The sequence below is a fragment of the Micromys minutus genome, assembly GCF_963924665.1.
Source record: "Micromys minutus genome assembly, chromosome: X".
Taxonomy (NCBI): Eukaryota; Metazoa; Chordata; class Mammalia; order Rodentia; family Muridae; genus Micromys; species Micromys minutus.
Window position 1 is genome coordinate 108,263,212 of NC_137970.1, and position 17,206 is coordinate 108,280,417.

The following is a 17,206-nucleotide window of genomic DNA, read 5'->3' on the forward strand; positions in this document are numbered from 1 at the left end:
TATAAGGGTATTTCAACGTTCTTTTATATATATATATATATATATATATATATATATATATATATATATATATATATAGAGAGAGAGAGAGAGAGAGAGAGAGAGAGAGAGAGAGAGGCTTGTTTTGTTACCAAATATATGTTCAGTTTTGGAGAAGGTGCCATGAGTTGATGAGAAGGAGGTGTATTCTTTTTTTTAGGGTTAAATATTTTGTAGATGTCTATTAATTACAATTGGTTAAAAAGCACTGCTAATTTCATTGCGTCCTTGTTCATTTTCTGCTTCCATGATCTGTCCATTGATGAGAGTAGTGTGCTGAAGTCTCCCACTATTATTATGAGTAGTTCAATGCATGTTTTGTGCTTTAGTAGGGTTTCATTTATGAATTTGTGTTCTCTTGTATTTGGAGCATGCATGTTAACGATTGAGTATTCCTCCTGATAAATCTTTGCTTTATTGAGTAAAAAGTGCCCTTCCTTATCTTTTTTGATAACTTTTGGTTGAAAACCTTTTTTACTAGGTATTAGAATATCTACTCCAAATTGTTTCTTGGGGCCTATTGCTTGGAAGTTTTATTTCCCAATCATTTATTTTGAGATATTGTCTCTCTTTGTCTCTGGGATGAGTTTCTTGTATGCAGCAAAATAGGATTCTCTTTATATATCCAGTCTGATAGTCTATGTCTCTTTATTGGGGAATTAAGTCCATTTATGTTAACAGATATTTAGGAATAGTGATTGATGTTTCCTGCAATTTTTTGCTTTTAGAGGTAGAATTATATCTTTGTGTCTTTCTACATTTGTTTTTCTTGTTTAGTTATTTTATTTCTTTTTCTAGGATGCAGTTTCCCTCCTTTTGTTGGGTTTTCCATCTATTATTTCTTATAAGACTGAATTTGTGGTCAGATAGTGCGTAAATTTAGTTTTTTTCCTGGGATATCTTGCTTTCTCCATCTATGGTGATTGAGAGTTTTGCTGGGTACAGTAGCCTGGCTGTCAATTGTGTTTTTTTAGGGTTTAAATGATGTTAGTTTAGGATCTTCTAGCTCTCATAATCTCTGCTGAGTATAACAGAAGCAGAACATGATACGGGACATAAAGAGAAAAGGAAAAGAAGATGGTAAAGTTGTGGGAAAAATGGAACTGTAGGAAGTAGGGAAGAGGATGGGGATATGAATATGAGTGAAAAGAAATGTAGAAAATTCAGAAGTTAAGAGGTAAAAAGGTTTAAGAAAGGAGTGGAACTAAAAGGTAGGACGATGTAGAGGAAATGGGATTGAAAGAGAGACAGAGGAAAGAGAATAAATGAGCTCAGAGAAAAGAGTATATGAGTAATGAACATTGTGGAGGAAAGTGAAGGAAATTTGAATATGGTGAGAAGAAAAGAAAGCAAGAGAGGGAATGTGTGGGGTAGAGAATAGGAGAAAAGGGGGATGTCCGATGTTTGTGAAAAAGGAAAATGGAAAGAGAGAAAGATAGAATTAAGAAAGTGGGGAAAGTTGGGGAAAGACAGACTGTTGAAACAGGAGAAAAGACGGAATTGGAGGGGTCAGCTAAGTGGAGAGAAAGCGGTTGATCAGGCAGAAGGAAAAAAGTGAATAGGAAAGAATATATTAAATAAAGAGAGATACAGTTGAATAGAAAGATGTAAATAAAGGATAATGTGATAGAGGTAGAGGGTAATGGGGGAGAGCACATTAGAGAAACTTTGTAAGGGAAAAAGGAGGGTAAAACTGACAAGAAAAATTAAAGAAAAAAGTGGAATGAGAAAAAGGGAGATCTGTATGAAAGGGATAAAAGAATAAAAAGAATTAAAGAAAAAAGAGATAAAAAGTGAAAAGTGAAGAGAGGAGGAAAGAGGAAGAACAAGTTTCTCTCTTTCATATCTTGTTCTATTGGTGATGCTAGCATCTGTGAATTCTGATGTGTACTTTGAGTTAACTATCTCTAGGGTTCTCTCTTTTCATCTTTTCTTTTATTGTTTCTATTTCCATTTTTTAAACAATTTTATTTTACAAAACAAAGATAAATGTACAGATTTTAAACATTTTTTGCTTAAAATTATACATTTTTGTCAGTACTTTTTTCAGATTTTAACATAATTTTTATATAAAACTATATGAATATATTTTTTAGTCAGTACTTGATTTTTTTCAAGATTTGATTGTATGCCTTGAAAACTTAATACTTACAATGAGCTAAAATACATGTAAAACAAAATGTTACATGGAAATAGTTAAAGTTTTCTTGTTTTGAAAATATTTTTTGTTTTGTTTTGTTTTCTTTATTTCTTGGACTTCATACAGTTTGTGAGTTATTTATGATGGAGTGCAAGCCTCGGGGGTTAGCATCCCACTATCAGTTACTGCATATTATGTCTGTTCTTTTGTGACTGGGTTTTCTCACTCAGGATGATATTCTCTAGATGCAGCCATTTTCTTAAGAATTTGGTTAAGTCATTGTTTCTGGTGGATGAGTAGTATTTTATTGTGTATATGTACCACAATTTTTGTATCCATTCATCTTCTGAAGGACATCTGGGTTCTTTCCAGCTTCTGGCTATTATAAATACAGCCGCTATGAACATTGTGGTGCATATATCTTTGTTGTATATTAAAGTGTCTCTGGGGTATATGCCCAGAAGTGGAATAGCAGAGTCTTCAGGTAGTACTATATCAAATTTTCTGAGGTATCACCAGACAGATTTCCAGAGTGGTTGTATTAGCTTGCAACCCAACCAACAGTGGAGAAGTGTTCCTCTTTCTCTGCAGCCTTGCCAGCATCTGTTGACATCTGAGATTTGGATCTTGGCCAATCTGACTGGTGTGAGGTGGAATCTCAGGGTTGTGTTGATTTGCATTTCCCTGATGGCTAAGGATGTCAAGCACTTCCTCAGATGTTCCTCAGCCATTCAGTGTTCCTCAACTGAAAACGTTTTGTTTAGCTCTGTACCCCATTTTTAATAGGGTTATTTGATTCTCTGGTGTCTAGCTTTTTGAGTTCCTTGTACACCTTGCATATTAGGCCTTTATCTGATGTGGTGTTGGTAAAGATTTTTTCCCATTCTATTGGTTGACGTTTTGTTTTCTTGATGATGTCCTTAGCCTTACAGAAACTTTGCAATCTCATTAAGTCACATATGTTAATCTTTGTCCTTAGATCTTGAGCCATTGGTGTTTTGTTCAGGAAATTTTCTCCTGTGCCTATGTGTTCTAAGGTTTTCCCTACTTTCTCATCTAATAGTTTCAGTGTATCTGTTTTAACGTGGAGATCTTTGATCAACTTACACTTGAGATTTGTACAAGAACATAAGAAAGGGTCTATATTCATTCTTCTGCATGCTGAGTGCCAGTTGGACCAGCACCGTTTGTTGAATAGGCTGTCCTTTTTTTATTGAATGTTTATTGCTCATTTATCAAAAATCAGGTGACCATATACATGAGGGCTCATTTCTGGATCTTCTATTCTATTCCATTGATCCACGTGCCTATTACTGTACCAGTACCATGCAGTTTTTAGAACAATTGACTTGTAATACACCTTGAGGTCAGGGATAATGATTCCCGCAGATGTTTTTTTGTTGTTGAGGATGGATTTCGCTATTCTAGGTGTTTTGTTATTCCAGATGAAATTGCACATTGATCTTTCCAATTCCATGAAGAACTGGGTTGGAAATTTGATGCTGATTGCATTGAATCTGTAGATTGCTTTTGGTAGGATGGCCATTTTTAAGATGTTGATTTTTCCAATCCATGAGCATGGGAGATCTTTCCATTTTCTGAGATCCTCCTCAATTTCATTCTTTAGAGGTTTGATTTTCTTGTCATACAGGTCCTTCACTTGCTTAGTTAGAGTCACACCAAGGCATTTCATAGATTTTGTGACGATTGTGAAGGGTACCTTTTCCCTAATTTCTTTCTCCACATGTTTGTCCTTTGAGTATAGGAAGGCTACTGATTTGTTTTAGTTGATTTTATATCCAGCCACTTTGCTGAACTTGTTTATCAGCTGTAGGAGTTCTCTGGTGGAATTTTTGGGGTCCCTCAAGTACACTATCTTGTCATCGGTAAAGAGTGATGTTTTTATCTCTTCCTTTCGGATTTGTATCCCCTTGATCTCCTTTTGCTGTCTAATTGCTACAGCCAGGACTTCTACTACTATGTTGAATAGGTAGGGGGAGAGTGGGCAGCCTTGTAGAGTCCCTGATTTTAGTGGGATTGTTTCAAGTTTCTCGCCATTAATATTGATGTTGGCTGTTGGTTTGCTCTATATTGCTTTTACTATGTTTAAGTATGGGCCTTGGATTCCTGTTCTTTCCAGGACTTTTAACATGAAGGGGTAGTGGTTTTTGTCTAAAGCTTTCTCAGTGTCTAGTGAGATGACCATGTGATTTTGGTCTTTGAGTTTGTTTATATGGTGGATTACATTGATAGATTTCCTTATGTTAAAACATTTCCGCATCCCATGGATGAAGCCTGCTTGGTCATGTTGAATGATCATTTTGATGTGTTCTTGGATTAGATTTGCAAGGATTTTGTTGAGTATTTTTGCATCAATGTTCATAAGTGAGATTGGTCTGAAGTTCTCTTTCCTTGTAGGGTCTTTGTGTGGTTTAGGTACGAGGGTAATTGTAGCCTCAAAAAATGAGTTGGGTCCTATTCCATCTGATTCTATCTTTTGAAATAGTTTGGCCAGTATTGGTGTTATATCCTCAATAAATGTCTGATAAAATTCTGCACTGAACCTGTCTGGACCTGGGCTTTTTTTGGTTGGGAGGCTTTTGATGACTTCTTCTATTTCTTTAGGTGTTATAGGGTTATTTAGATGGTTTACTTGGTCCTGGTTTAACTTTGGAACCTTATATCTGTCTAGGAATTCGTCCATTACCTCCAGATTTTCCAATTTTGTGGAGTATAAGTTTTTGTAGTAGAATCTGATGATTTCTTGAATTTCCTAAATTTCAGTTGTTATGTCTCCACTTTCCTTTCTGATTTTGTTAATTTGGATACTCTCTCTTTGCCCTCTAGTTAGTCTGGCTAGTGGTTTATCAATCTTGCTGATTTTCTCAAAGAACCAACTCTTTGTTTTGTTGATGTTTTCAATGGTTCTTTTTGTTTCTATTTGGTCTATTTCTGCCCTAAATTCGATTATTTCTTGCCGTCTACTCTTTTTGGGTATATCTGCTTCCTTTTGTTCTAGGGCTTTTAGCTGTTCTGTTAGGTTGCTGATGTGAGCTGTCTCCAGTTTCTTTTTGGAAGCACTTAGGGCTATGAGTTTTCCTCTCAATACTGCTTTCATTGCATCCCATATGTTTGGGTATGTTGTGTTTTCATTTTCGTTGAATTCTAGAAAATCCTTAATTTCTTGCTTTATTTCTTCTTTGACCCTGCTTTCCTTTAACAGAGCGTTGTTTAGTTTCCATGTGTATGTAGGCTTTTTGTTGTCTTTGTTGTTGTTAAATACCAGCTGTAGACCATGGTGATCTGAGAGGATATATGGGAGTATTTCAATCTTCTTATATCGATGGAGGCTTGTTCTGTGTCCAATTATGTGGTCAATTTTCGAGAAGGTGCCATGGGGTGGTGAGAAGAAGGTGTATTCTTTTACTTTGGGATAGTATGTTCTGTATATATCTATTAATTCTAGTTGGTTCAAAGTCTCTGCTAGTTTTGTAGTGTCCTTGTTCAGTTTCTGTTTCCCTGATCTATCCATTGGTGAGAGTGGGATATTAAAGTTTCCCACTATTATTGTGTGGGGTTAAATGTATTTTTTGAGCTTTAGTAGGGTTTCTTTTATGAATGTGGGTGATTTTTTTATTTGGAGCATATGTGTTAAGGATTGAGAGTTCCTCCTGACAGATTTCCCCGGTAATGAGTAAAAAGTGTCCTTCCTTATATTTTTTGATAACTTTTGATTGGAAATTTACTTTATTCGATATTAGAATAGCCACTCCAGCTTGCTTCTTGGAGCTGTTTGCTTGGAAGTTTTTTTCCCACCCTTTTACTCTGAGATAGTGTCTGTCTCTGTTTCTGAGATGAGATTCCTGTATGCAGCAAAAGGCTGGATATTGTTTATGTATCCAGCCTGATAGTCTATGTCTCTTTATTAGGGATTTGAGTCCATTTATGTTAATAGATATCAAGTAATAGTTGTTTCTGTTTCCTGCCATTATTGCTTTTTTGGGTTGAGTTGTGGCTGTGTTTTTTTCATCTTTTAGTTTTCTTGTTTAGGAGTTTTCTTGTTTTTACTAGGCTGTATTTTCCCTCTTTGTATTGGGTTTTCCACCTATAATTCGTTGTAGTGCTGGGTTTGTGGTCAGATATTGTGTAAATTTTGATTTCCCTTGAAATATCTTCATCTCTCCATCTATGGTGATTGATAGTTTTGCTGGGCATAGCAGCTTTGGCTGGCACTTGTGCTCTCTTAGGGTGTGCATGATGTGTGTCCAGACTCTTCTAGCTTTTATAGTCTCTGTTGAGAAATCGGGTGTGAGTCTGATTGGTCTGCCTTTATATGTTACCTGACCTTTTTTCCTTACTGCTTCTAGTATTCTTTCTTTGCTTTGGGCACTTGATGTTTTTACTATTATGTGTCGGGGGGTATTTCTTTTCTGGGCCAACCTATTTGGAGTTCTGAAGGCTTCTTTGATGCTCGTGGTCATCTCATTCTTGAGGGTAGGGAAGTTTTCTTTTATGATTTTGTTGAAGATATTTACTGTGCCTCTTAGTTGATACTCTTCTTTCTCTTCTATTCCTATTATCCTTAGGTTCCATCTTCTCATTGTGTCTTGGATTTCCTGGACATTTTGGGTTAGGAGCTTTTTGCTTTTTGCATCTTCTCTGGCTGTTTTTTCTATGTTTGCAATGTTGTTTTCTGCTCCCGAGATTCTCTCTTCGATCTCTTGTAATCTATTTGAAATGCTTGCTTCTGTGACTCCTGAATTTTTTTTTTTTTAGTGTTCTGACTCTAGGGTTATTTCTTTTAGCGTTTTCTTTATTGTGTCAATTTCTGTTTTAATTTCCCTCTTCTATTCATTTATTTCTTTGGTTCTGTTTTCCTCTAGTTCTTTGAGTTCTTTGAGTGTTTTTCTTGTTTCTTCTTTAAAAGCTTCTGAAACTTTTTGCTTTTCCTCCCTTTCTTGTTTAAGTATCTCTATCAGCATCTTGAGGTATGATTTCAGGTCTGTGTCTTCTTATTCTGGAGTGTTTGGAATTCCGATGTTTGCTGTTATGAGAGAGCTGGGTTCTGGTGTTGCTAGATTGTCCTGGTTTTCTTGGGATATACTCTTTCTCTTTCCTCTTGCCATTTTGTTGTCAGTGATATGTTCTTGCCTTTCCCTTGTACCTGGTCTGTGTCCCTGGTTCTCCACTGGTCCAGGTGTCAGATGGGCCGTGCCCTGTTTTATGCCTCAGAGTCGTTGGGTGTGAGCAGAAGTTCCAACGTTCTGTTTCTGGTTGCTGGATCAGGCACGGCAGGGCAGGGCAAGGCAGGGGGTGCACTTTCCGTGTGCACTCCGCAGAGATCTCTCTGCTCCCCGGCAGTCCAGGTCTCCCACCCACCAGTTGCTCAGCCTCTACGAGCCTCCGTTCTGGGTGGCAGATGGGCCAGGCTCTGCTCTGTGTCCTGAAGTCGCCTCTGGGTGGAAACAGAAGTTCTAATTTTCTGTTCCCAATCGCTGGATCGGGCAAGGCAGGGCAGGGCAACGTAGGGTGTGCACTTTCTGTGTGCACTCTGCAGAGATCTCTCTGCTCTCCAGAAGCCCAGTTCTCCCACCCACCAGTTGCTCAGCCTCTACCAGCCTCTATTTCCATTTTTAATTCCTTCTGCTATTTCATTGTGTTTTCCTGTAGTTCTCTGAGTGATTTTTGTGTTTTCTTCATAGGAGGTTCTATTTGGTAATGTGTATTCTCCCATAGTTGTTTAAGTGTGTTATTCCTGCACATCTCCAAGATCTCTATCATAATTGTGCAGTATGATTTCAAGTCAGAGCCTCCTTGCTACAGTGGGAATGCTGGATTCTGATATTTCCACATTTTATTGGATTCCCTTGCTTATGTTTTTTTGCTTTTTTCTTGCCATCTTGTTTTCTGTGACGATATGTGGTCTTGTTGTCAGTGACTGGTGCCTGTCTCTCTCGTGGATCTGAGGGCGTGTGGGATCAAGAAGAACTTTGCTTATGAGTGTTTGGCTTTCAGTGGGCAAGCTGTGAATTCTGGCGGCAGTGATTCAATAATGTTTTTCTGAGCTCCAGAGTGGGAGCTCTCCTGAGGCTCTTCTGGGAGCTCTGCCCTCTGCCCTCTGCCCACCAGTCCTGAGTACCTCTGATGGGGTTTTTGTCCTTTCTATAGGGATAACAGTGCCCTTTTATAGTGAGTACAGAACTCTCCACTCATGGAGCACTTCCATTGAGTCCTCCCTGTTGAGGCTCACCACTGGTCCAGGTATAAAAGCACCTGTGAGTCTTATCTTTGAGCACTGCTTTGTCCAAGGAGAATCTGGGTCCCTCTTACACATAATTCTTTTTTAAAATTTCTGTGCATGCATGAAAAATGTATCAATAATTGAACATTTCTTCATCTGTTTTTATGATTCCTGAGGATAATGTCATTTCTACTATGTTAAATTGAGTGATCACATGGATTTGCAAACATGAAAGTCAAAATGATCCATTTTGCCCATTTATATCAATGAAAACATTACTATGATGTTATTGGTTTTGTTTTGGAAGTCATTCTTGGAAATAGAATGTAACTGTAAATAAACTGGAAATGTAAAGGAAAGGCTCTCTTGACAATCCAGAGAAAAGGAAGTTCTGTTTGAACCAACCTCAGAGATGATATCAGGTCATGGTAGGGTGCAAACTTATTTAGCATAGTTTACACAAAGAAGTAGTGAAATGGAGGACACACAGGCAAACAGGGAAGCAAGACTGTTGTCTTAAAGTAAGGGACAGTATGAGAGTTGAGAACGGAAGAAGAAGAAAATAAAGTAGTTCATAGGGAAGATGAGATAAAAAGATATGGCTTTATGAGTGGGGTGAGAGCAAACAGGTTGAAGAGAATGTGGAAGAGTGGACAAGGCAGCAGAGGAGTTTGGAAGGATGATGATCCAAGGGAAGATTGGAGAAAAAGAAAAAATTGGATGAGTACAGAAAAAAAAATGGAAGCTGGAAGAAATGGAAAGTAAAGTAAAGATAAGGGAATATGAGGAGAGGGGAAGTTGGAAGTGAAAGGGACATAGAGAAGGAGTACAGGAGATTAAGGCAGAAGAGGAAATGGTTTAAAGAGAAAAGAGAGGGTGAATTGGTAGGATAGGGAACTTGGAGGAAGGAACTTGGTGAAAGAAAATGAAGTAAAATTGAGAATGACAAAGGGTAGAATACAGAAGAGGCTCTGGATGAAGAAATGAAGAAGATAAAGAGGGGACTGAGGATGAATTAAGAAAGAGGAAAGTGATCAAAGAATGAGGTAAGGATAAGTAGAAAACCAGCAGGAAAAAAGAAAAATGAGGGAGAAGCAAAGCAGATGGAGGGTGTCTGCGGTCGAAAGAAGGAGGTGGAGGAAGCAGAAAGAACTGAAAGTGAAAGGACAAGAAGGAGCAAATACAAAGTTTTGAAGGGGTGGGGTGGACTGAAAATAGGAAACAATAGAAGACAAAAAGAGGACATTTGGTAAATGAGGAGATCATAGATAAATGTAAAAGATGGGATGAGAAAGTAAAAAAGAAAAATAACTAGAAAGATTAACAAAAGGAAGACATGAAAAGAAGTGATGTGAGATAAAAGAATTCTAGAGGTAAGCAATAAAAGGGGGAGAGCAGGGAAAGAGGAAACAGGAGTGAAGAAGATAGGATAAAGTGACAGAGGAGGATGAGGAGGGATAAGGGAGGAAAGATAGTAGCAGAAATGAATTGAGGGATACAGAAGAAACAAAAAGAAGATGGAGAAGATGAGCACAGTATGGAACTGTAGGAAGTAGGGCTGAGGAAAGGGATATCAATATGAGTGAAGAGAAATATAGGGAATGGGGAAGAAAAGAGGTAATAATGCTTAAAAGCAAATGTAAATAAAAGGGAGGAAGAGAAAGGGGAAATTGTAGAGAAAGTGAAGCTGAGGGAAGATAGGAAAGGAGCACACTGCAAAGAGAAAACTGGTAAAAAAGTAGGAAATATGGAAGAGGAAAATGAAGGGCATTTGAATGTGGAGTGAAGAAAAGAGAGCACGAGAGGGAATATGAGGGGTGAAGCAGAAGAGGGAAGAGGAATGTCAGATAATGTGGAAGAACTGCAGACAGAAGTGGAGTGTGAGGGAAAGAAGGAAGTGGAGAAAGGAGGGAAGAAACAGGGAGTTGAAACAGAGAAAAAAATAATTGGAGGGAGTTTTAACAGGAGAGAAAGTGGTAGATGTGGTAGAAGGAAGGAAAATTGATTGGAAAGAATTGATTAAATTAGGAGAAGATACACATGAAAAAGAGGGAGGAAGTAGAAACAAGTGTGATCTGGAGGAAGAGGAAGAAAAGGAAAAGAGGTGATTGTACAAATGGTAAGAAAGTATAAAAAGAGGGTCAAAGGTGTCAAGAAAGTGAGGAGGGAGTCTTACAGAGGTCAGAGCAGGGAGGTAGAGTGAGTAGTGATGGAGAAGAGTAGAGCAGGCAGGAATAAATACAGATGTGTATGAAAGGATAAAAGGAGGATAAAAGTGGAATAAGGAAATAGGAGATCTTGATGAAGGGGATAAAATAAGAAAAAGAAAAAAAGAAGAGGTGAGAAGTGGAAAGTGAAGAGAATGTGGAAGAGGCAAAATAAAATTCTCCATTCTCTCTCTTTTAGTCTGTTGGTGATGCTTTGATCTGTGACTCATCATTTCTTTTCATTTTTTAATTAAATATCTCCAGAATTGTCTCTTTTTGCATTTTCTTTATCATTTTTATTTCCATTTTTTCCTTCTGCTCTTTGGCTGTGTTTTCCTGTACTTCACTGAGTGATTTTTTTGTTTGTTTGTTTCCTATTTGATAGCTTCTTTTTTTTTGTTTGTATGTTCTCTTGTAGTTTTTTAAGGGAGTTATTCATGGTCTTCTCCAAGATCTCTATCATTATTGTGAAAGATGATTTCAAGTCTCAGCCTTGTTCTTCTGGAGTATTTAGTAATCCACTACTGCTGTGGTGGGAGAGCTGGGTTCTGATGTTGCCATGTTTTCTTGGTTTCCATTGATTAAGATCTTTTGCTTTCCTCTTGTCATCTTGTTATCTCTGATTATATGTGGTCTTGTAGTCTGTGACTGTTCCCTGTCTTTCCCCTGTATGTGAAGGCCCATGAGCTCAGGGAGAAAATTACATCTGAGTGTTTGGGTTTTGTGGACAAGAAGTGAGTTCTGGTGTCAGTGATTCAGATCTGTCTTTGTGAGCTCAAATATAGAAGCTCTTTTGAGGATGTTCTGGAATCCCAGACTTCTGGCCACTGATCCTGAGTTCTATTGGGTCTTTTTCTATGGCAATAAGGAACAGTTACTGGTAAGCACAAAACTCAGAACTCCTGGTGTACCCTCGCTGGGCCTGTGTGTCAGCATAAGCTCTGGTCAAGTTGCAAATATGCCCCTGAAGCTGAACTTTGAAAACTGACTTTTACAGGCAGATCACAATTCTGTCTGAAAGAATCTGGGCCCTTACTGTGGGCTGGAAAGGAATATTTACCACAAGAACTGACATGAACACTCTGAGCTCTGGGTTCTCAAATCAACACCACACCCCAGGCCTGTTCCCAGTTTTCCTACTGGACCAGTGAAAAAAAACCTGGGTGTCTTGTCCTCAAGCACAGCCTTTTATGCAGAGCCAGATTCCATCTTACTCATAATCTTTAATTTTTAATTTTTAATTAAGAGAAAAGCATATCAACTACCTAGAGGAATATACAAATATAAGGAAGAGAAAAAATATCAGAATAATATATTAGAAATGTAAACAATTATGAATCAGAAGGCACATTAGAGGGCATGATCTTACAGAAATGTGTAGTTTTGCACAATTAGTTATATCCTAAGATTGAATAATTAGACAATAATTTGTGAAGAATGTATTATGAGTCATACAATATAGTATAGAGGATACATTTGCTGTATATTAATTTGAAGACTATTGTGAGCAGTGCTTTATGTAGTATAGTGCTTTTCACGTTTAACCATAAGTGAGAGCACTAATACTATGTAGAGGAAGGCTTACCATGTTACTCAATTGTGGTTGCTTTTTAATTAACAGTATATTATTTTTTTGCAAACTTTTTAAGGGTGTTATTCATGCACATCTCCAAGTTCTCTACCATTATCGTGAAGTATAATTTCAAGTCTGAGCCTTGATTCACTGGAGTGTTTGGGAATCCACTGCTTGTTTTGGTGGGAGTGCAGGATTCTGATGTTGCCAAATTGTCTTTGTTTTCATTATTTAAGTTCTTTTGCTTTTGTTTGCCATCCTATTATCTGTGATAGAATATAAAAGGTAAGAAGTCTTAAAATAAGTGGAAATAGAAGGTAGGAAGAAGAAAAAAATGGGTGAGAATGTGGCAGAGAGAATACAAGAAAGGATCATGATGGAAAGAGAAAATGTGTGAAAAGAGTAGGGAAAGTTGTGGAGGAAAGTGAAGGGAATTTGAATGTAGAGAGAACAAAAGAGAGGATGAGAGGGATCATGAGGAATGGAAAATGGGAGGGAAGAGGAATGTCAGATGGTATGGAAGACAGGAAGATAGGACAGTGAGAAAGAAAGAAAGAAGGAGAGAAATGAGGGAAGACACAATTAGTTGAAACAGGAGAAATGAATTAATTTGATGGAAAGAGTAACAGAAGTGATAGTGGTAGATGCAGTTGGAGAAACAAAATTTGACTAGGAAAGAATAGATTAAATAAGAAGAGATGCAGGTGAAAAGGAGGGAGGAAAGAGGGGTGATGTGTGAAAAGTAGGTAAGGTAAGCTGTGATAGTATAATCAGGGGAAGAAACATGAGGAGGGTAAAGGGTGGCAAGAAATGGAGAAGTTGGTCTTAAAGAAGTCAGAGAAGGGCAGTAGGATGGGTAGTGAATGGGGGCAGGAATAAAGAGAGAAGTGTATGGAGGACAAAAATAGGAGAAATGTGGAAGGAGGGAAGAGATCTGAATGAGAGGGATAGTAAAAGAAAAAGAAAATACATCAAAAGAGGTGAAGTAGAAAGTGAAGAGAGGAGGGAAGGGGAAGAATAATACTCTGTTCCATTTCCTTTATTCTTTTGTTGATGCTTGCAAGTATTACTCCACATTTTTTCTTTCGAATTACTTATCTCCAGGGTTGTCTCTTTTGGTGTATTTAATATAGTTTTTATTCCCATTTTTATTCTTCTGCTGTTTGGTTGTGTTTTATATACTTTATGAGTAATTTTTTGTTTCCTATATAAGAACATCTTTTTTTTTTTTTTAAATATGTGCTCTCCTATATATTCATGTACATCTCCAAGACCACTGTCATCATTGTGCAGTATGATTTTAATTCAGAACCTCATATTTCTGGAGTGTTTAGTAGTGCACTGCTTAATTTGGTGGTAGAACTGGGTTCTGATGTTGCTAGGTTGTTTTAATTTCCTTTGCTTAAGTTCTTTTGCTCTCCACTTGCCATCTTGTAATCCTGGGTGGTCTTTTAGTCAGCGACTGGTGCCTATCTCTCCTGTCGATCTTCTGGCCCATGGGCTCAGAAACAAAATTGCTTCTGAGTGTCCAGCCTTTTGTGCCAAAGCTGTGAGTTCTGAAGGCAGTGCCACAGTTCTGACTTTGTGAGCTCAGGTGTGGGAGCTCTTCTGAGGTTGTTCTATAAGTCCAGCCCTCTGGCAACAGGTCCTGAATACTACTGGTGGGGACCTGGCTCTTTCTCTCGGCCAAAAAAAAAGACTGTTGCAGGGACTGTGAGTCTTATCTTAGAGTATCCTTTTTAAGGCAAATCCTGATTTCCTCTTACTCATAATCCTTATTTTTAATTTCTGTTCATTGCAAGAAATATGTATCAAGTGCCTAAAGTAATGTACTAATATAAAAAAGAGTATTTGTATCAGTTTAAATCTTAGAAATATAAACAATAATTGTAAAACTGAAGGCGAGTTAGAGGACATGATCTTACAATACTGTTAAGTATTTTCAATGAGTTATAAGCAAAGATTGAAGAATTAGGCAAGGATTTGGGTACCATGTATTATGAGCGATACAGTAAAGGATAGAGGACACATTTTCAGTATATTAATATGAAGAATATTGTGAGCAGTGCTTTACATAGTATAGTGCTTTTCACAGGGAAGAAAAAGTGAGAGCATCCATACAATGTAGAGGAAGGCTTACCATGTTGCTCAGTTGTTGATGCTTTTAACTACCAGTATGTTTCAAGTATACACCTTTGTTATAGTTAATTCTTCATAATAGAGAATTTATTCATGTGTAATTAATTTCCTGAAGATAATTTCATTTCTAGTATATTTCCTTGAGTAATAACATACGGATTTGCAACATAAAAGTAGAAAAGATCCATTTCCACTTTTACATCAACAAAGCCATTAATATGATGTGATTGATTTTGTTTTGTCAGTCATTCTAGTAAATAGAATTTTACTGTAAATACATTAGAAAAACAAAGGAATGACTCTCTTGTCAATCCAGGGAAAAGTATGTCCTGTTTGTAATGTCATTCCTTCTTTTTCAACCAAACTCTGTGGAGATATCTGTTTGGGGCTGTGTGCAAACTTAAGCAGCAGAGGTTACTGATGTAAGTAGCAAAATCTAGGGCAACAGGTAGACAGGGAAACAAGACTGTTGTCTTAAAGAAAGAAAAAAAAAAGGAGAATTGCAGAGAAGAGGAAATTGGAATAGTGCATAGGGAAGATGAAACAAGAAGATACCAGCTGTAATAGTGGTGGGAGAACAGAGAGGCGGAAAAGAATGTGGAAAGAGTAGACCAGGAAACAGAGGGGGTTGGAACGAAGATGAGACAAAGATATTGTAGTGGTAAAAGGAAAATGGAAGATCACCAAAAGAACATAGAAGCAGAAATGGAAAGAAAGTGAGGATAAGGAAATATGAGGAAGGGTGACAAGGGAAGAGACATTTAGAGGGAGAAGAAGGAACAGGGAAGAAGACAGCAGAAGAAATTATTGAAAGAAAAGAGGGGGCAATTGAATGTATGAGGAAAGAAGAGGAAAGTAAATGGTGGAGGAAAAATGAAGTGAAATTGAGGGCAAGGAAAAATGTAGGAAAGAGAAAAAGGATATGTATGGTGATATGAAGAAGGTAAAGAGTGTTGAGAGGACTGAGCATGAATTAAGAATATGGAAAGTGATCAAAGGGTGAGATAAGGTGAAGGAGAAAACAAGCAGGAAGAAGCAAGTTGAGAGAGAAAGAATGCAGATCAAGAGTGTCTGAGGTGCAAGGAGGGAAGTGGAGGAAGCAGAAAGAAAGAGAAGAATGGAGGGAAGGAGGAGAAAGAAAGTGTTGTGAAAGGGTGGGTGGAGGGAAAATATAATATAATTGAAAAAGAGGAAAGATGACATTTGGCAAATGAAGAGAAGTAAGATAGGTGTAAAAGTCAGAGGATGAGAAAGAAAAAGAGAAAAAGAACTTGAATAACAAAAAAAGGAATACTTAAAAAGACATGATATGAGAAAGAAATTTTCAGAGGTAAGATCTAAAGGAGCTGAGAGCACTCAAAGTGAAAATAGGTGTGAAGATGATAGCATAAAGAAGGGATGACAGAGGAGAAGGAGGGTGAAAGGTAGCAAGAAAGGGAGGAGGGTGTCTTAAAGTGGTCAGAGCAGAGAGGCAGAGTGAGTAGTGAATGGGGATGTAGAGAAGGGGCAGGAATAAAAAGGGAGCTGTATGGAGGACAAAAAGGAGGGAAAAAAGTAGAATGAGGGAATGTGAGATTTGAATGGAGGAGATAAATGAATAAAAATTAAAAAAAAAGAAAAAAAGGTTTCAGAAGTATAAAGTGAATAGAGGAGGAAAGAGAAAGGATAAGATTGGAAATGCAAGGGAAAGGCTGTTTTGAAAATCCAGAGATAAGTGAAAATCCAGTGATCCCTCCTGTTTGAACCAACTTCAGAGGAGATATCCAGTCATGGTAGCCTGCAAACTTAATTAGCATAGTTTAAACATGGAAGAATTGAAGTTGGGGACACACTGGTAAACGTGGATGCAAGACTGTTGTTTTAAAATAAGAGGAGGAATAAGAGTTGTGGAGGGCAGAAGAGGAAAATACTGGACTGTATAGGGAAGATAAGAAGATAAGGGCCTTATGAGTGGAGTGAGAGCAAGGAGGCTGAAGACAATGGTGAAATTATAGGTAAGGCAGCAACGGAGATTGGAAGGGACATGAGACAAGGGTAGAGTGTGAGAAGGGGAAAGTGAAGGTATACAGAAAAAAATGATGCTGAAAGGGAAGGAAAGAGAGGATAAGGGAATATGAGGAGGGTTGAAGAGAGAAAAGAAGGTGAAATGGATAAGAGGGAAGGGGGAAAGACAGAAGAGGAAATGGTTGAAAGAGAAAAGAGAGGGGAATTGGAAGGATAGAGATAGTGGAGAAAAGAACTTTGTGGAGTAAAAAAAAATGAAGTAAAATTGAGAGCATGGTGAAGGGTAGGAAACAGAAGAGGATCTGGATGAAGAAAGGAAGAAGACAAAGGGAGGAGAGAGAACTGAGGAAAGTGAACAAAGGATGAGGTAGGAAGGAGGGGAAAGCAGGCAGTAAGAAGAAAGATAAGGGACAAGCAAAGAAGATAGTGGGTTTCTGAAGTGGAACGAGGGAAGAAAAGGAAGCAGAAAGAAAGGGAAAGATGGTACATTATGTTTCTTGACTTGGAAATTTTGTTTGCATTGGGAAAGAAATTGTATGCATCTGGATATTTCTTGTAGGATCACAGATACAGGAAGGATTGGAGGTTGCATTACATGTTATGTTTCTTCTATTATTTGTCTTATATTTAATTGTGTATGCATACATCTCTGGCACATAACCATTCAGTATTAAGGCTCTACTCATTGTCTTTTTACAGAGATATTGACTACAATCAATTACAAGAGCCAACTGACTGTCCTGGTGAAATGCCATACTGGTGAGTGCAAGGCAGAGCTAGGGTGGGATTTTATAATATATGCCATTTACAGTTGATCATTATCCCAGAGATTCAGACTACATGGGCTACAGTCTTGTGTAGCC